The sequence below is a fragment of the Dendrobates tinctorius genome, unplaced genomic scaffold (assembly GCF_039654945.1).
Source record: "Dendrobates tinctorius isolate UK_male_01 unplaced genomic scaffold, ASM3965494v1 ptg000111l, whole genome shotgun sequence".
In the NCBI taxonomy this organism is placed as follows: Eukaryota; Metazoa; Chordata; class Amphibia; order Anura; family Dendrobatidae; genus Dendrobates; species Dendrobates tinctorius.
The window spans coordinates 26,481,958-26,502,962 of NW_027361779.1; the positions used below are offsets into that span (position 1 = coordinate 26,481,958).

The 21,005-nt window shown below is 46.4% G+C and overlaps 1 protein-coding gene across 4 annotated transcripts in view; it reads left to right on the forward strand.

Moving 5' to 3' along the window:
- The window catches only part of RNGTT (RNA guanylyltransferase and 5'-phosphatase), a 601,184-nt gene that overhangs the window by 231,068 nt on the left and 349,111 nt on the right, over nt 1-21,005 (forward strand). The window lies entirely within an intron of this gene.

Consider the following 21,005-nt stretch of genomic DNA (forward strand, 5'->3'; position numbering starts at 1 on the left):
ACCATAAAGTAAGAGGCACCACTAACCAAACTACACAATGAAGACCAAGGAGACCTCCAAACAAGTCAGCGACAAAGTTAGTCAGGGTTGTGACTACATGTGTATATATATAGCAGCCATACCAAAATTATACAATTGGTGCAAAACCTATTCGGCAGTGTCCAAACAGCTGAGTTAATAAATCAAGAAAAATAGGCAGCACTCCAAATTAAATGTGGAAAAGTGAATACTTTACTGATCCTCAGGTGGCAACGTTTTGACGGTGACCCGTCTTTATCAAGGACGGGTTGACAAAGGCGGGTCACCGTCGAAACGTCGCCACCTGAGGATCAGTAAAGTATCCATTTTTATCACATTTAATTTGGAGTGCTGCCTATTTTTCTTGAGATATATATATATATATATATATATATATATATATATATATATATATATATATTTATTTTACAGCTCTGGCAAAAATTAAAGGACCACTGCACAGTTTTATAAAAATAAGCTTCTCCACATGTCTGATAGCCATTCCATTCCAGTGTCAGTTGAATTCCAACCAGAGTTCACCCCATTCTGCTTATTGTGCTTCTGATTAAGTGATCTCCTGAAGCAAATCTTATTTAACGAGGGAAAGTATAAAAAAAAACCCTGCTGTGGTGTTCAGAATCCGCTTGCAATAGAACTGGCTGGTTGGCAAATCAAGTGCTAGTAATGTCCCTAACGTAATAGGAATGAAAAAAATAACTTATAAGCATGCCAAAGGAGTTGAAAAGAAAAGTCTTGAGTGAGGAAAAGAAGGGCTCAATTTTGGCTTTACTAGCAGACGGATACAGTGAGCGTCATGTTGCCTTTATCCCTAAAATTTCTAAGACGGCAGTCTATTACAACAAAGTCAAGCAGCAGAGATTGGGGACAGCAAAGCTACAGACGGGCAGAGGGCGAAAACCACTCTGCACTGACCGGGATGACCGTCACCTTATTCAAATGTCACTCAGCAACCACAGGATGACATCAAATGACTTACAAAAGGAATGGCAAATGGCAGCTGGGGTGAAGTGCACGGCAAGAACAGTTCATAACAGGCTCCTAGAGGCAGGGCTTAAGTAATGTAAAGCTAGAAAAAAGCCTTTCATCAATGAGAAGCAAAGGAGAGCCAGGCTGAAGTTTGCCAAATACCATAAGGATTGGACCATAGAGGACTGGAGTAAGGTAATCTTCTCTGATGAGTCTAATTTTCAGCTCTGCCCAACACTTGGTCGTCTAATGGGTTAGACTGAGACCTGGAGAGGCGTACAAACCACAGTGTCTTGCACCCACTGTGAAATTTGGTGGAGGATCGGTGTTGATCTGGGAATGCTTCAGCAAGGCTGCAATTGAGCAGGTTATTCTTTGCGACGGACGTCTGAATCAAGCTGCATACAAGGTGTCACGTTTCCGCCAGACTTAGGGCCTGCTGTTCCAGTCGCGGCCTCTAGGAGGCGCCGGACCGCCACTTTATCGTCAGACTCAGGGACGGCTGTTCCTGCCTCGGCCACTGGACAGGGCCGTGGTTCTGTCACGTCAGGCTCAGAGCCTACTGTCCCGGCTTTAGCCTCTAGGAGGCGCCGGTCTGTCACGTCGCCGTTAAATTCTGGGTCTGCTGCTCCTGTCGCGGTCACTAGGAGGCGCCATGGCTCGCCCGGGAGTTATGGTGCTGACAGAGTAAGGGCACCTGCGCAGGCATCTGGTGGACGCAGGCTCCACCCCTCTGTCAGTCATCAAGAGGTTACTGCATCTCCATCTGGCCTGGTCCTGGGGGCGGTACTGATGACATCATCAGTCCAGGAACCTATGAGGGGTGACCTGATCCCTGAAATACCTTGGGACTGGTCTTGCAAGCCGCCGGATATATTCTTGGTTCCCCTGTGTGTTACTGTGTGAATTGCTTTCTGACTGAATGACTTTCGGCCTGAATCTGACTCTGCTTCTGCCTAACGATTCTGTACCTCTGCTACTCTCCTGGTTTATGACTCTCGGCCTGAATCTGACTCTGCTTCTGCCTAACGATTCTGTACCTCTGCTACTCTCCTGGTTTATGACTCTCGGCCTGAATCTGACTCTGCTTCTGTCTACCGTTTTTGTACCATTGCGGCCCGACTGGTTTAGACTCGCATATCTCCACGTTTGTGTCCTGTATTGGAACACCTTTCTGGCAACCGTCCTGCTCTGGTCACTGCTCCTATTCAGACAGCGCCTCCTGGGCTCTGCTATAAATCCAGATCCCTGTATAGGGGTAAAGGGTATCAGTGTTTCTCGGGGTGTTGCCTGGCTGCAGCCCAGACCCGCAGGCGGACGTCACATTATATCCGGCCATATAAAAAAAAACTACTTCTTGTGTATATATCCAGCATATACAAAAGCAGTCTCCCTGAACTTTTTTTTTCTCTCCCTTCTTCTGACTGAGCTGATTTCTGGCCTAAACACCTGGTTCAGTGCACAGCCTGAAGGAGCACTTTCATCTTCCTGCACCAGTAAGCTGCAGTCTGGAGCCTTCAGAGAGAAAGCTGAGCGTCAGAGATCCATACTACTGAGACATCGGCCTCTGGGCAACTCTGGCTATGGTTGCCCAGGGGCACAGGTATTGCCCGCAGATGCGGCTAAAGTTTTATTGCCTATTGCCCTTTCTTTTGGTCAGAAATCTCAGTGTGTGAACGCATATGTGGATTGTGGATTCTTTGGTTGCTAAAAGTCTCGGTGTACCCCTATTAAGACTTAATGCCCCTATAAAAACTACGGCTATTAATGGCACATCTATTGTCCAGGAGGGGGTTAAATTTGTTACTGACAAAATCACTATGTCGGTGGGAGCATTGCATACCGAGGTTATGTCATTTTTTGTGATGGATAATTTGTCTGCTGCAGTCATTTTGGGGATGCCATGGCTACGCCAGCATAATCCAGTCATCGACTGGCACCTAGGCGATGTTATACGCTGGAGTTCACACTGTCAGGAAAACTGCATGTCGCTAACAGTAAACCAAGTTAAAGTTAAACCCCTCCACATACCGTTTGCCTTCAGAGATTTTGAGGATGTCTTTTCTATTGCAAAATCTGAAAAGCTACCCCCTCACAGAAAGTATGATTGCCCTATAGATCTGATTCCAGATGCCCGTCTCCCAAAAGGGAGAATATTTAATCTCTCAGGTCCAGAGCGTCAGGCTATGAAGGAGTACATAGCTGATAGCTTAAAAAAGGGGTTTATTAGACCGTCCATTTCACCAGTTGGAGCTGGCTTCTTCTTTGTAGAAAAGAAAGATGGTGGTCTCAGACCCTGCATTGACTACCGGGAATTGAATGCAATCACTGTAAAGAACCAGTACCCGCTTCCACTCATCCCTGATCTTTTTAATCAGCTAATGGGAGCCCGTTGGTTTACTAAACTGGACCTCCGGGGGGCATACAATCTAGTCCGCATAAGAGACGGGGATGAGTGGAAAACAGCCTTTAATACCCCTCTTGGCCACTTCGAGTACCTGGTAATGCCCTTCGGACTCAGTAACGCACCTGCCGTGTTCCAGCACTTTGTAAATGACATTTTCAGGGACATTTGTGGGGTGTATGTCGTCGTGTATTTAGATGACATTTTGATTTATTCTGCTGACCCTGTGACACATGCTCAGCACGTTCGCTCTGTACTGCAGAGACTGCGAGAACACTCCCTGTTTGCTAAACTGGAGAAATGTGTTTTTTTTTGCGGAGGAGGTACAATTTTTAGGATATGTGGTTTCAAGCACAGGCTTCCGTATGGATCCTGCCAAGATCCAACCTATTAAAACTTGGGTGCAACCCAAGTCGCTAAAAGCGCTGCAGCGATTTTTAGGGTTTGCAAATTATTACCGAAAATTCATCGGGTTTCTCCGAAATTGCTAAACCACTCACGGATTTGACCCGAAAAGGGGCAGACGTGACCAATTGGAACCCTGAGGCAATTCAGGCTTTTGCTACGTTAAAAGAGTGCTTTGTAGCCAACCCAGTTTTGGTTCAGCCTGATCTGGACCACCCGTTTATTGTAGAGGTGGACGCCTCTGAGGTCGGAGTTGGAGCAGTGCTGTCGCAAGGCACTGCATCACTCACTCAGCTTCGCCCATGTGCCTTTTTCTCCCGCAAATTCTCTGCCACTGAGAAGAATTACGATATAGGTAATCGGGAGTTATTGGCGATCAAATGGGCCTTCGAGGAATGGCGCCACTTCCTCGAAGGCGCCAAACATAAGATCACTGTGATTACAGATCACAAGAATCTGACTTACCTGGAGTCAGCTAAAAGATTAAATCCTAGACAAGCGAGGTGGGCCTTGTTCTTCTCTAGGTTTGATTTCTTAATAACCTTTCGTCCTGGTACCAAAAATGTGAGGGCTGATGCTCTCTCTCGAAGTTTCTGCCCCTCACAGGCTGAGGACTCGGAGCCAGTTCCAGTACTGGCCAATGGTATTGTTGTGTCGGCTGTGTCTCTGGACCTTCTGGAGGAGATCCGTAGGTCCCCAGAACCAGCCCCTGACTCGACGCCCCCCCAGAAATTGTTTGTTCCAGCGCCGTTTCGCCTACAAGTTCTGAAGGAGTCGCACGACTCCGTCCTGGCAGGCCATCCTGGGGTCAATAATACCGCCAGGCTTGTGACTAGGAGTTTTTGGTGGCCAACGGTAGTTAAGGACTGCAAGGATTATGTACTAGCTTGTGAAATCTGTGCTCGCGCCAAGTCCCCTCACAATCGGCCTGCCGGCTGGCTCCAGTCCTTGCCCGCTCCAGAGAGTCCATGGACCCACATCTCCATGGACTTCATTACTGACCTACCACCCTCAGAGGGGAAGACATGTATCTGGGTGGTGGTGGACAGGTTCAGTAAGCAATGTCATTTCGTTCCCCTCTCTGGATTACCTAATTCAGAAGCTCTGAGTAAGTTGTTTATTGTTCATGTAATAAGGCTGCATGGCGCTCCAGAGAATATCGTGTCCGACCGAGGTACCCAGTTTGTTTCCAAATTCTGGAGAGCATTCTGCAAACGTATTGGTATTGAATTATCCTTCTCCTCCGCTTACCACCCTGAGACCAATGGTCAAACGGAGCGTACCAACCAGGCTCTAGAGCAATATCTTCGCTGCTATGTCTCGGAACATCAGTCTGATTGGGCGGAACATCTCCCATTAGCTGAGTTCGCTCTAAATAACCAGTACCAGGAATCTATCAAAACCACCCCGTTCTTCTGCAATCATGGTTTGCACCCACGTTTTGGTTCATTTTCGGCCAAGATGTCGGAGCTTCCGGGAGTAGAGAATTCCATACGTCACTTAAGGACAATCTGGTCGGAGGTGAACACAAACTTGAAAGGGTCCCAGGTCAGGCAGGCTTCGGCCGCAAATAAACGGAGGTCCACGGGGCCGCACCTAGGAGTTGGGGACAAAGTTTGGCTGTCTACCAGAAACATTAAGCTTAAGGTGCCATCTGCCAAACTGGGGCCCAGGTTTATTGGTCCCTACGAGATATTAGAAGTAATTAACCCGGTAGCCTTTCGTTTAAGGCTCCCTCAGTCTTTTAAAATTCCTAATGTTTTCCACAAATCCCTTCTCAAGGTGTACCGCTCCCCAATTCATCCCGTCCAGTCCCCTCCTCCTCCAGTTTTGGTCAAGGGTGCCTTGGAGTACGAAGTCCAGGGCATCCTTGATTCCCGTTTAGTGAGAAAGTCTGTGCAATATTTAGTTCATTGGAAAGGCTATGGCCCAGAGGAGAGGTCCTGGGTCCCCGCTAGTGACATTCATGCCAAGGGGTTGATTAGAAGGTTTCACCTCCTTCACCCTGATAAACCGGGTTTTGAGGGTCCGGAGGCCCCTCTTGGAGGGGGGGGTACTGTCACGTTTCCGCCAGACTTAGGGCCTGCTGTTCCGGTCGCGGCCTCTAGGAGGCGCCGGACCGCCACTTTATCGTCAGACTCAGGGACGGCTGTTCCTGCCTCGGCCACTGGACAGGGCCGTGGTTCTGTCACGTCAGGCTCAGAGCCTACTGTCCCAGCTTTAGCCTCTAGGAGGCGCCGGTCTGTCACGTCGCCGTTAAATTCTGGGTCTGCTGCTCCTGTCGCGGTCACTAGGAGGCGCCATGGCTCGCCCGGGAGTTATGGTGCTGACAGAGTAAGGGCACCTGCGCAGGCATCTGGTGGACGCAGGCTCCACCCCTCTGTCAGTCATCAAGAGGTTACTGCATCTCCATCTGGCCTGGTCTTGGGGGCGGTACTGATGACATCATCAGTCCAGGAACCTATGAGGGGTGACCTGATCCCTGAAATACCTTGGGACTGGTCTTGCAAGCCGCCGGATATATTCTTGGTTCCCCTGTGTGTTACTGTGTGAATTGCTTTCTGACTGAATGACTTTCGGCCTGAATCTGACTCTGCTTCTGCCTAACGATTCTGTACCTCTGCTACTCTCCTGGTTTATGACTCTCGGCCTGAATCTGACTCTGCTTCTGCCTAACGATTCTGTACCTCTGCTACTCTCCTGGTTTATGACTCTCGGCCTGAATCTGACTCTGCTTCTGTCTACCGTTTTTGTACCATTGCGGCCCGACTGGTTTAGACTCGCATATCTCCACGTTTGTGTCCTGTATTGGAACACCTTTCTGGCAACCGTCCTGCTCTGGTCACTGCTCCTATTCAGACAGCGCCTCCTGGGCTCTGCTATAAATCCAGATCCCTGTATAGGGGTAAAGGGTATCAGTGTTTCTCGGGGTGTTGCCTGGCTGCAGCCCAGACCCGCAGGCGGACGTCACACAAGGTTATCCTGGAAAAACAGTTGATTCCTTCTGCTTAGGCAATGTTCCCCAATTCTGAGGACTATTTTTTCCAGCAGGACAATGCGCCATGCCACACAGGTCAATCAATGTCTGGATGAAGGACCACCACATCAAATCTCTTGTCATGGCCAGCCCAAGCTCCAGACCTGAACCCCATTGAAAACCTCTGGAATGTAATCAAGAGGAAGATGGATAGTCACAAGCCATCAAACAAAGACGACCTGCTTACATTTTTGTGCTAGGAGTGGCATAAGGTCACCCAAAAGCAGTGTGAACAACTGGTGGAAAGCATGCCAAGATGCATGACTGCTATGATTAAAAATCATGATTATTCCACAAAATATTCAAAATATTGATTTCTGAACTCTCCCTGAGTTAAAACATTAGCATTGTTGTTTCTAAATGATTATGAACTTGTTTTCTTACCATTATTTGAGGTCTGCAAGCACTGTATTTTTTATTTTGACCATTTCTCATTTTTTGAAAATAAATACAATATTTAGTGCTTGGAAATTCGAAGACATGTTGGCAGTAATTTATAGAATAAAAGATCAAGTTACATTTTACTCAAATATACATATAAAGAGAAAAATCTGACAAACTGAAAATTTGGGCTCTTAATTTTTGCCAGAGCTGTATGCAGATACCCTCATTTAATAAAATCGTGTACAGAAAGAGTGAAATAAAACACACACACAAAATCTACGTCAAATGCTATAACTGTTAATTTTTTTAAATTTCTTTTTGTAAAATAATGTGGGCTCCCGCGTAATTTTCATAACCAGCAGAGGGAAAGCTGACGACTAAGGGCTGATGTTAATATTCTGGGTAGGAGCCAATATCCATGGCCACTTCCCAGGGTATTAATATCAGCTCACAGATGTTTGCTTAGCCTTTACTGGCTAGTTTACAGGAGAACCTCAGAAAAAAATTGACATGGGGTCCCCCTTTAAAATCGAACCAGCAAAGGCTAGGCAGACAGCTGTGGGCTGATATTAATAGCCTGAGAAAGGGGCCATGGATTTTGCCCTCCCAGAGGATAAAACAATCAGCTCTCAGCTGCCCCAGAAATGGTGCCAATTCTGGCACTTAGCCTTGCTCTTTTCACTTACCCTGTAGCGATGGCAAGTGGGGTAATATTTGTGGGGTTGATTTCACCTTTGTAGTGACATCAAGCCCACGGCTTAGTAATGGACAGGCGTCTATAAGATACCTATCCATTACTAATCCTATAGTGATATGGTAAAGACAGACACCCATAATAAAGTTCTTTATTTGAAATAATCACAATGACTCCTTTATTAATCTTTAATTTACCATACTTACTGCATCGCCTAATCCCCGAATCCCTCGTCTCCTGCAACAAAAATAAAATAATATACCAGCACAAATTCTCCCTCCTCTGACGTCCTAAATGAGTGGTCCCGCACACCTTCCCCATTCACACACACGTCCTCTGCTCACACATAGTCTCCTCCCACACAGTCTACGCAAACACACTTTTCCTCCTTCCTTTATGCAGCGTTTTTGGCACGCTAATCCGCAGACCTTTTTACACCTGCGGTTTAGCTGTGGATTTGACTGACTCAATGTAAGTCAGTGGGTGCAGAAGCGCTGCAGATTCTCAAAAAGAATTGACTTGCTGCGGCTAATAAAATGCTGCAAATTTGCGCGGAATTTTCCGTAGCATGTTCACACCAATTTTGGATTCCCATTGGTTAACATTGGTTGGGCAATACATTGCGGATTCTTATGCAAATCCATGCGGAAAAAACACTGCAGATCCACATAAGAATCCGCAATGTGTGCACATAGCCTAAGAGTAAATAGAAGACTTTCAGCACTTATCCATGAATTCAATGTGCTTTATTCCAAATGCTGCAGATATACGGGATAAGTGGCACACTCTCAGGCCAATGCCATTTCAAGTGAACAAACTCTGTTTCTAGGTGTGAAATTAAGGACGGATGCTGCAAGTCTTCTATTAATACCAAAAAATCGATTGTCTAGTGTTGCTGAGCACAGTTGTTGTCCGAGCTTGTGGCCCTGGGAATGAGTGTGATCCTCAGATAAATGCTAACAGAAGCCATGATTTAATGGACTCTGTAGTGCCAGTGAGGAATTTCTTTACTGCTGACTTGTTGTGTTAACTTTGTTTTCATTTGAGCATGCTGATTGATTATGACAGAAGGCTCTAGCATGGAGGACAACACTAACGAGAGAAGGTTTAAATATGGATAGTATAAAAGCAGGGTGGGAATGTATGAGCATATTCTTTTCCCAGGGAAATTTATAAGAATGCACCAAATCAATGAGCACTCGGTTGGAAAGTAAGTTAATTTTTAGAATACCTTGAGAAAGCATGTTTTTATACAAAACGTCATTGGTCTGAGGGGTTGTTGCCAAACCCGTGTATAACTGTAGTATTTGTAATAAAGTTTTTTTAAGTTAATAATGAGTGCCTATGCATTAGGTTCTGTCATTGCTGCAGAGCACTCTTGTCTGCAGTTATGACCCAGGGAATGAGTTTGATCCTCAGCTAAATAAAAATGATGCCGTTTTTTTTGTGTGACAAATATCTGTTTTGTTTAATAAAAGTGCCATGCTAATTCTCATCCACAGTGAAAAACGCCTATTATGAACATATCTGCTGAACACTGCACAAATCTTGATCACATATAGACATTTAGGCGGTAGAACTGCATCAATGGAAGATGTTGGCCTGGTCTCTTAAATCTTAATATTTTCTACATCATGCGAACAGTCGGGTGTATGTAACACCACATCAGATCCATTTTTCATAGCCTTCAATGTTAAAAAAAAAAAAAAAAAAAAAGTGGATCCAGCTGAAATTATTTTTATTTTAAGACGGACAAAAAACTTTTTGAGAAAACTAATTGCTGCTGGGCATTGTGATGCTTGGGGCTATATTTTTTGTGAAACGTTTAAATCTTGCTATGTTCACATCTCCGTTCTCATTTCAGTATTCTTGTTCCGAACTTCCAAACAGACATACAGAAAAACTGAAGTGTTGGACCGAACCCATTGACTATGGAAGTCTTGTTTTAGTTATGGTGTCAGGTCGTTTTGCTGGATCCCTCCGAACAGTGGCAATTTCTTTCCCTCTCCACTATTCTTCTCTTCCCCTCTCTCTCTGGCCCCCTTCTCTCTAGATCTTGCCCTACTCTCTCTTGCTCTTGGCCTCCCCTCTCTCGCTTTTGGCTTCCCCTATCTTGCTCTTGGCCTCCTCTTGCTCTTTCCCTCCTCACTCTTGCTCCCCCCCCTCACTCTCCCCCCTCTCACTCTCGCTCTTCCCCTCCTCTTTCTCGCTCTTCCCCTCCTCTTTCTCGCTCTTCCCCTCCTCTTTCTCGCTCTTCCCCTCCATTTTCTCTCTCTTCCCCTCCATTTTCTCTCTTCCCCTCCATTTTCTCGCTCTTCCCCTCCATTTTCTCGCTCTTCCCCTCCTCTTTCTTGCTCTTCCCCTCCTCTTTCTCTCTCTACCCCTCCTCTTTCTCGATCTTCCCCCTCTCGCTCTCTGCCCCTCTCTCTCACGCTGCCCCTCTCTCTTCCCCCCCCCTTGCTCTACCCCCCTTGCTCTTCCCTCTCTTGCTCTCCGCGTTTCTCTTGCTTTCTCGTTTGTCGCTCTCCCCTTTTCTGTCGCTCTCCCCTTTTCTGTCGCTCTCCCCTTTTCTGTCGCTCTCCCCTTTTCTGTCGCTCTCCCCTTTTCTGTCGCTCTCCCCGTTTCTGTCGCTCTCCCCGTTTCTGTCGCTCTCCCCGTTTCTGTCGCTCTCCCCGTTTCTGTCGCTCTCCCCGTTTCTGTCGCTCTCCCCGTTTCTGTCGCTCTCCCCGTTTCTGTCGCTCTCCCCGTTTCTGTCGCTCTCCCCGTTTCTGTCGCTCTCCCCGTTTCTGTCGCTCTCCCCGTTTCTGTCGCTCTCCCCGTTTCTGTCGCTCTCCCCGTTTCTGTCGCTCTCCCCGTTTCTGTCGCTCTCCCCGTTTCTGTCGCTCTCCCCGTTTCTGTCGCTCTCCCCGTTTCTGTCGCTCTCCCCGTTTCTGTCGCTCTCCCCGTTTCTGTCGCTCTCCCCGTTTCTGTCGCTCTCCCCGTTTCTGTCGCTCTCCCCGTTTCTGTCGCTCTCCCCGTTTCTGTCGCTCTCCCCGTTTCTGTCGCTCTCCCCGTTTCTGTCGCTCTCCCCGTTTCTGTCGCTCTCCCCGTTTCTGTCGCGCTCCCCGTTTCTGTCGCGCTCCCCGTTTCTGTCGCGCTCCCCGTTTCTGTCGCGCTCCCCGTTTCTGTCGCGCTCCCCGTTTCTGTCGCGCTCCCCGTTTCTGTCGCGCTCCCCGTTTCTGTCGCGCTCCCCGTTTCTGTCGCGCTCCCCGTTTCTGTCGCGCTCCCCGTTTCTGTCGCGCTCCCCGTTTCTGTCTCCCCCTTTGTCTCCCCCTTTGTCTCCCCCTTTGTCTCCCCCTTTGTCTCCCCCTTTGTCTCCCCCTTTGTCTCCCCCTTTGTCTCCCCCTTTGTCTCCCCCTTTGTCTCCCCCTTTGTCTCCCCCTTTGTCTCGCCCCTTTGTCTCGCCCTTTGTCTCGCTCTCCCCCTTTGTCTCGCTCTCCCCCTTTGTCTCCCCCTTTGTCTCCCCCTTTGTCTCGCCCTTTGTCTCGCCCTTTGTCTCGCCCTTTGTCTCGCTCTCCCCCTTTGTCTCGCTCTCCCCCTTTGTCTCGCTCTCCCCCTTTGTCTCGCTCTCCCCCTTTGTCTCGCTCTCCCCCTTTGTCTCGCTCTCCCCCTTTGTCTCGCTCTCACCCTTTGTCTCGCTCTCACCCTTTGTCTCGCTCTCACCCTTTGTCTCGCTCTCACCCTTTGTCTCGCTCTCACCCTTTGTCTCGCTCTCACCCTTTGTCTCGCTCTCACCCTTTGTCTCGCTCTCACCCTTTGTCTCGCTCTCACCCTTTGTCTCGCTCTCACCCTTTGTCTCGCTCTCACCCTTTGTCTCGCTCTCACCCTTTGTCTCGCTCTCACCCTTTGTCTCGCTCTCACCCTTTCTCTCGCTCTCACCCTTTCTCTCGCTCTCACCCTTTCTCTCGCTCTCACCCTTGCTCTCGCTCTCACCCTTGCTCTCGCTCTCACCCTCCTCTCGCCCCTCCTCTCACTCTCTCCCTTTTCTGTCTATTTCCCCCTTTTCTGTCTCTTTCGCCCCTGTCTCTCGCTCTTTCCACTCTCTCTTTCGCTCTTTCCTCCCTCTCTCTCGTTCTTTCCCTCTCATCTACTTTGAAAATGAAGTGGGTTAGGGAGGTTAGGGTAGTCATCAGTCTGACAGATTTAAAAAAATAAATCTTCTGGTGGAAATGGGGAAAATTATAGCCCAAGATGTTCCAAAATAGGTGTATTTCATGGACAGCATGAACCAGTTGCTGGCGGCACAATTGAAGCCAGATATATTTTACTCTGAAATGCTTCAGCATTTCAGAGAAAATTTTCTTTAAGCAAGTTATGTATCGTTGACCTGAAATCATTAAAGGGAACAGGTCATCAGATTCATGCTGGTCGAAACATGGGAAGCATGAATTGGACACTGACTGAGCCATGCACCCTGGTATGTTTTATTCTGAAATGTCAGAAAAAAACATACTTTAAAAAACTGGCCGAGTAATCTATAAGGCCGGTTTCACACTAGCGCATTTTCAGCGCGCGCACGGCCGGGGGTAGCTCCGCCCCCGATCCGGCTCTCTGCCCGGCGTGCCCGCCCCTTCCTTGTAGCGCCGCCTCCTAGCGGACAGCGGCGCCTGCGATCGGCGCACCCTATCTTTAGCATAGGGTGCGCCGATCGTGCGCAGGCCGTGCGCTAGTTGCGCTTTGACCTGCGCTGCGCACTTTTGACGGTGCGCCGTGCGCGCCAAAATCCGAAAAGTTTGATTTTGGCGCGCACGGCGCACCGTCAAAAGTGCGCAGCGCAGGTCAAAGCGCAACTAGCGCACGGCCTGCGCACGATCGGCGCACCCTATGCTAAAGATAGGGTGCGCCGATCGCAGGCGCCGCTGTCCGCTAGGAGGCGGCGCTACAAGGAAGGGGCGGGCACGCCGGGCAGAGAGCCGGATCGGGGGCGGAGCTACCCCCGGCCGTGCGCGCGCTGAAAATGCGCTAATGTGAAACCGGCCTAACTTGTCTGTATGTCTTGGCTGAGTCATCTGATGCAGTCTCCCGCCCTACACCAGCTGACAGGTCATTTCCTATGTATATATGGGGAGAAACCTGTCCGTCATGGAAGTGGAGCAGGGAAAAGCCGTCGGAGATCGCTTTGAGCTATGCAGCCGAGAACCCATAGTCCCTGGCCACCTTGTAAAGTATCTTTCGGACTATAAGACTCACCGCACCATAAGACCAATGGAAGTCTTCAAACAGAGGCTGGACAGACATCTAACTGGGATGATTTAGCGAATCCTGCTTTGAGCAGGGGGTTGGACCAGATGGCCCAGGAGGTCCCTTCCAACTCTACGATTCTATGATTCTAAGACGCACCTAGATTTTAGAAGAGGGAATTAGAAGAAAAAACTGAAGCAATAATGTGGTAAATTCTGTACCTAATATGCCATATCCTTTCTTTTATGGTCCCCTTATCCCCATCCTTGTATGCATGGCCCACTCATCCCTATCGTGGCATACATGGCCCCCCACCCTGGTATGCATGGGCTCCCTCATCCTTATCCTGGTGTGCATGGGCCCCCTCATCCTTATCCTGGTATGTATGTCCCCTCTCATCCCCATCCTGGTGTGCATGGCACCCTCATCCCTATCCTGGTGAGCATGGCCTCCTCATCCCCTTCCTGGTGCGCATGGCCCAGTCACCCCTATCCTGGCACACATGGACCCCCACCCTGGTATTCATGGGCCCCCTCATCCTTATCCTGGTGTGCATGGACCCCCTCATTCTTATGCTGGTATGCATGCCACCTCTCATCTCCTTCTTGGTGTGCATGACCCCATCATCCCTATCCTGGCATACATGGCTCCCCACCCTGGTATGCATGGGCCCCCTCATCCTTATTCTGGTGTGCTTGGGCCCCCTCATCCTTATCCTAGTATGTATGACCATTCTCATCCCCATCCTGGTGTGCATGGCACCCTCATCGCTATCCTGGTAGGAATGGTCCACTCATCCCTATCCTGGTATGGAGGGCCCCTATCTCTATCCTGGTATGCATGGCCCCGGTATGATTAACCCCATCCCTATCCTAGTATGCATGGCCCTATCTTTATCCTGGTATGATTGGCCCCCATCCCCATCCTGGTATGTATGGCCCCATCAGAAAAATATTTAAAAAAAGCAAAAAATATTACACTTACCTTCCTGCGCTCCTTCACAGCATCTTGTTCCGATGCCAGCAGATGCTTTCTGCTTGTAAGCAGAGCATGGCGCTGCTCACAAGCAGAGCACAGCCTGCTGGGAATACTCACTGCTTTGCATGCAGGGACTATGTGCGTGGAGGACAGTGAGTATTCATTGCTCTTTTGTAGCGAGCAGTGTCAGTCGCCGCCTTCCTGCAGTTGCCGGGCATTCACATGTGCGTCTACTAAAGGGATTGAATATTCACTGCATTCCACGCCTATAGGAGTGGAGAACAGTAAATATTCATTTCTCTTTAGCAGCGGGCACAGGAGTTAGCCGCAGCAGCCAGCTCCTGCCTTCTGTGACCCGCTACTCCCTCGCTGCCGCTCCCCCACCTCCCCATCAAAGCCAGAGTAGGTACATCCGGACTGTAAGACACATCTCCCATTTTCCTCCACATTTTGGAGGAAAAAAGTGTCTTCTAGTCTCGAAAATATGGTATGTTTACTCTTACATTTCACAGTAAAACATACCAGACTGCAGTCGCTCAGTGTCTGATTCATGCTCCTCATGGTTTAACAGCATGAATCTGGTGACTGGCTCCCATCAATGATTTCTTGTCATAAATTATGCCTCTTCTCAGTTGCTCCCTTTTTGATGTTTTCTAGTGTTAAAATCTGAAATGTAATGAATGTTTATAATTACATTACACCTTTCATAGCAGCAATTGGAGTTTTTTTTTTTTCAGTAGAACTAAAATGTACCTTGTTTAATAAGTCAGGCTGAGAACAAAAACTATTATAATTGTAATCTGTTTAAATAATACAAACCTTTTGAGTTCTTATTATGACTCGTTCCTTTTAAAGCTTTCAAGTATTCACATCACAGTGATTACAAGTGCAGTTGAAAGGAGTGGGTCATGAATCTTCTTTGGGTTCGGCAATTTAATTTAATGTTACACCGCGATGCCTGTAGGGGGTCTCCTTTCAAAGTTTCCAGTAAGCATTTGAAATGCAAATATGGTCTCTTTCACATTGCATTCATTTCCAACATGTTCTTGATGGTAGAACTAAAATTTAGCAAACATCAGTGCCACACAAGCAGATGAGATTCTTTCCCAGATCCCACTGTGTCTATCCCGTCTGTCTCTGTGTGGTAGCAGGAATAACCGTTTCCTTATCCTGCCTGTCACAAGTTTATCATGTCTACTGGTAGTGATCATCTTTAAGTCATTCATTTTATTTGACATAGTAGTCTAAATCATGTCCATTTGAGACAGTTGTTCCTCACACTTCAGCCGTTGTGTGGTTTGCCTGTTACATTATTCTTCTTGAATGTCGTTGCCATTGACATTTCTGTTTTCTTATTTTGCTTTAATTATTGTATTGTGAACGCTGTTACTTCTGACTTGTGTTTTGAAACTGTAAAACGCTGCCGAATATGTTGGCGCCATAAAAATAAAGATTATTATTAATATGTGCTTGAATCACTCGATGCTTTTTTTTTAATTCAAGTTTTGGCTTTTACTGTATTAAGTTTCGCTTTCAGAATTGACTTATATTGTGGCCACCGGGTTTATAAACTTGACTAATGTCGGTTCACACTCTATATAGCACTCCATCACTGGGCTGTAAATGAACAAACTCTTCCATCGGTAGCACTGCAAAAACCTCCTTTTCAGTTTAATTTTCCTTCATGCACCAGTTTTTTCTCTTGTACAGGAAAAGAAAGGGGACATATTTTCATCATTGTGCTGGATAAAATTGATAATGTTTTTATTTATTAATGTTTGGACATTGTGTCAGCTCTGTTTTTCTATTATACCAAAAAAACCTAATTGTGTTTTCTCAGGCTTCTCCTAGTATTAGACAGTGAAAAATGGAGAGTTTTTGGTTTTTTTTTAACTCGTCTGTTCACTTAAAGAGAATCTTCCAGTAGGATCAACCCTCTTAAGTGGTCTATATTGGTATGTAGGTCATAGGAAGCGGAATAATGTGATAACTTGCTGCGATCCAGTGTCTTATTCCAGAGAAATCCATGTTTTTCTTACATGTGAATGAGCTATTCAGGGCTATGGGCTGGACACTGATTTGCATGAGAATCTGCCTCCAGAGATTAATTTAAAGGGGCTATTACCAGTGTGAGACATGTAACGAACACACAACAGTAGAGCTGAACTTTGTCTCATAACAAACATGTTAGCTGCTGCAGCTCTTACAGCTCTGCTGTATGGAAACAATAATAAAAACCCTGTCAGGCCGTGAGCTGGAAACTAAAGCTGAGAGGAACCTGCAGATTTATCAGTTCTGACACACACAGCTCTGCAGAGAGCGGCCATTACATCAGGGCTGTGGAGTCGGTAAGCCAAACCTGTGACTCCGACTCCTCAATTTTCCTTACACCGACTCCAACTCCGACTCCACGACTCCCACATATATTGCTTATATTTAAGTGAAAAATGTATTGTAGTACAATGTGAACATCAGACATTTAATCATTTCTATGATCCAATAATCAAGATATTTAGATAGAACATAATATCTATTTATTGGAATACAACTTTAGAGCACAAAAAACTGTAATAAATTGTACATATGTAATACACTGTATAATATCGATTACATACATATGGTACACACCAAAGTTTGGACACATCTCATTCAAAGAGTTTTCTTTATTTTCATGACTATGAAAATTGTAGATTTCACTCTGAAGGCATCAAAACAATGAATTAACACATGTGGAATTATATAATTAACAAAAAAGTGTGAAACAACTGAAAATATGTCTTATATTCTAGGTTCTTCAAAGTAGCCACCTTTTGCTTTGATTACTGCTTTGCACACTCTTGGCATTCTCTTGATGAGCTTCTAGAGGTAGTCACTGGAAATGGTCTTCCAACAGTCTTGAAGAAGTTCCCAGAGATGCTTAGCACTTGTTGGCCCTTTTGCCTTCACTCTGCGGTCCAGCTCACCCCAAACCATCTTGATTGGGTTCAGGTCTGTTGACTGTGGAGGCCAGGTCATCTGGCGTAGCACCCCATCACTCTCCTTCTTGGTCAAATAGCCCTTACACAGCCTGGAGGTGTGTTTGGGGTCATCGTCCTGTTGAAAAATAAATGATGGTCCAACTAAACACAAACCGGATGGAATAGCATGCCGCTGCAAGATGCTGTGGTAGCCATGCTGGTTCAGTATGCCTTCAATTTTGAATAAATCCCCAACAGTGTCACCAGCAAAGCACCCCCACACCATCACACCTCCTTCATGCTTCACGGTGGGAACCAGGCATGTAGAGTCCATCTGTTCACCTTTTCAGCATCGCACAAAGACACGGTGGTTGGAACCAAAGATCTCAAAGGTGGACTCATCAGACCAAAGCACAGATTTCCACTGGTCTAATGTCCATTCCTTGTGTTCTCTAGCCCAAACAAGTCTCTTCTGCTTGTTGCCTGTCCTTAGCAGTGGTTTCCTAGCAGCTATTTTACCATGAAGGCCTGCTGCACAAAGTCTCCACTTAACAGTTGTTGTAGAGATGTGTCTGCTGCTAGAACTCTGTGTGGCATTGACCTGGTCTCTAATCTGAGCTGCTGTTAACCTGCGATTTCTGAGGCTGGTGAATAAGGACGAACTCATCCTCCGCAGCTGAGGTGACTCTTGGTCTTCCTTTCCTGGGCCGGTCCTCATGTGAGCCAGTTTCTTTGTAGCACTTGATGGTTTTTGCCAATGCACTTAGGGACATTTTCAAAGTTTTCCCAATTTTTCGGACTGACTAACCTTCATTTCTTAAAGTAATGATGGCCACTCGTTTTTCTTTACTTAGCTGCTTTTTTCTTGCCATAATACAAATTCTAACAGTCTATTCAGTAGGACTATCTGCAGTGCATCCACCAGACTTCTGCACAACACAACTGATGGTCCCAACCTAATTTATAAGGCAAGAAATCCCACTTATTAAACCTGACAGGGCACACCTGTGAAGTGAAAACCATTTCCAGTGACTACCTCTTGAAGCTCATCAAGAGAATGCCAAGAGTGTGCAAAGCAGAAATCAAAGCAAAAGGTGGCTACTTTGAAGAACCTAGAATATAAGACACATTTTCAGTTGTTTCACACTTTTTTGTTAATTCTATAATTTCACATGTGCTAATTCATAGTTTTGATGCCTTCAGAGTGAATCTACAATTTTCATAGTCATGAAAATAAAGAAAACGCTTTGATTGTGTAGGTGTGTCCAAACTTTTGGTCTGCACTGTGTGTGTGTGTGTGTGTGTGTGTGTGTGTGTGTGTATATGTGTGTATATATAATATATATATATATATATATATATATATATATACCGTTTATACTCGAATATAAGCCGAGATTTTCAGCCCGTTTTTTTGGGCTGAAAGTCCCCCTCTCGGCTTATATTCGAGTCATATACACCGGGGGGTCAGAGGGGGAGGGGGGGGGCGGGGGTGTCAGGTCATACTTACCCGTCCTGACGCTGTGTCTTGAGCCCCCAGCTTCTCCCCGTGCTCTCTCTTCCTGCCTTCAGCGGTCACGTGGTGCCGCTCATTAAAACTCATGAATATGCGCATATTCATGAGTTTTAATGAGCGGTACCACATGACCGCTGAAGGCAGGAAGAGAGAGCACGGAGAAGCTGGGGGCTCAAGACACAGCGTCAGGACGGGTAAGTATAGCGATACTCACCTGTCCTGCGTCCATGGCTGCTTGCTGCTGTCTGTCATCGGTCAGTGACTTCAGACAGCAGAGGGCGCGGTGACGTGATTAGTGCGCGCCGCGCCCCCTGCAGTCTGAACGTCATTGACTGATGACGTGGCAGATAGCGGTGAGCAGCCATGGACGCAGGACAGGTGAGTATCTGACACCCAGCGGCGGAGAGGTGAGCATGTCATTTTTTTTTATTTTTACATGCTGCAGCAGCGGCAGCACATGGGGAAATAATCTTAAGGAGCTTCTAATGGGGGCAGCACATGGGGGAATAATCTATGGAGCTTCTAATGGGGGCAGTATATGGGGGAACAATATGGAGCTTCTTATGGGGGCAGCATATGGGGGAACAATATGGAGCTTCTTATGGGGGCAGCATATGGGGGAACAAACTATGGAGCTTCTTATGGGGGCAGTATATGGGGGAACAATATGGAGCTTCTAATGGGGGCAGCATATGGGGGAACAATCTATGGAGCTTCTTATGGGGGCAGCATATGGGTGAACAATATGGAGCTTCTAATGGGGGCAGCGTATGGGGGAACAATCTATGGAGCTTCTTATGGGGGCAGTATATGGGGGAACAATATGGAGCTTCTAATGAGGGCAGCATATGGGGGAACAATCTATGGAGCTTCTTATGGGGGCAGCATATATGGGTGAATAATCTATGGAGCATTTCCCACCCTAGGCTTATACTCGAGTCAATAAGTTTTCCCAGTTTTGTGGCAAAATTAGGGGGGTCGGCTTATACTCGGGTCGGCTTATACTCGAGTATATACGGTGTGTGTGTGTATATATATATATATATATATATATATATATATATATATATATATATATGTATATATATATATTGTGTGTGTATATATATGTATATATATATATATATATATATATATACACATACGCACACACTGTGACTTATCTCGGCCAAGAGAAGGCCTAGATCCTCAGGCTACATTCACACTATGGGCGTAGCCAGGATCAAACCTAGAGGAGGGGGGGGCAGAACCTCATACTGTTTCGCAGAATTTCATACTGCACACCTCAGCTGCTGCAGAACCTCATACTTCACACCCCTACACTTGAAAATAAAGCCTGCACCTTAAGAAGATGTGGTGATGAATGCAGTCTATTTATTCCAACTATCAGTTGATGTTGATGTTACTGAAGACGAGCAATGCCTGTCCTGGGCGTCCTTTTGGGCAGCTATGAGGTTTACCTGACTGGTGCTAAAAAAAAGGAGTGTTAGTCTGTGTGCTATCCGACTTTCATTCTTTTAGGTACAGATATGATATGGATAGACAGATATGGATAAATGGATATATAGATAGAGCAGATTTCTAATCTGCTTTTGCTATTGAAAACATTATCTATGAGCACAAAAACCTTTCAGGTGATGCGGTTTTTTAAAAAGCTGATCTGCTTTTGCAACTGAAAAACGTATCCTCAAAAAACGCAGGAAAAACGCTGTGTGTGAATGTAGCCTTAGATCAGGAATAGAAATTCATTTATAGGACATTTCATAACTTTCCCAAATTCCTATGAAAAAATATTCAGCACATTCTGCATTGAACTACTGTACCCAATTTATTATATATTTTAGAAGTCGGAGTCGGTCCATTTTATTCCGACTCCACCAAAATGAGCACCGACTCCACAGCCCTGCATTACATATCATATTTTTTTGCAGACTATCAAGGATGTGTCTTGGTTGACTGAATCAGTATTTGCTGAATGTGAAACCTATAAGGTTTCAGCTTAGGCTGAGACGAGTAGTTGGCTCCTAAGATAAAAGCTAGTAGCTTGAGGTATATCTGACCAAAAAGTATTCTTGTGGTTTTAGCAAATAAATATAAATGTTAAATGAAATTTACAGAAAGACCAGCCTAAAGTGAAAGATTTTTTGTACACATTTATAGGACAGTGGTAGTTCTGATTTATTGCGCCTTCTCTAAACTCTGTAGTCAGTAGTGAAGAGCGTGATCTAAAGGCCTTTTATGTATCAGTCATTGTGAGTTGTGTTTTAGGCTACTTTCACATGTCAGTTTTTTTGTCCCGGCACGATGCGGCGAAAAACCGGACTACCGGATCCGGCCGCAAACGCAGACACCGGATCCTTCTTTCTGCCGGATATATTCCTGGCAGAGAAGGTCTTCCGGGCATG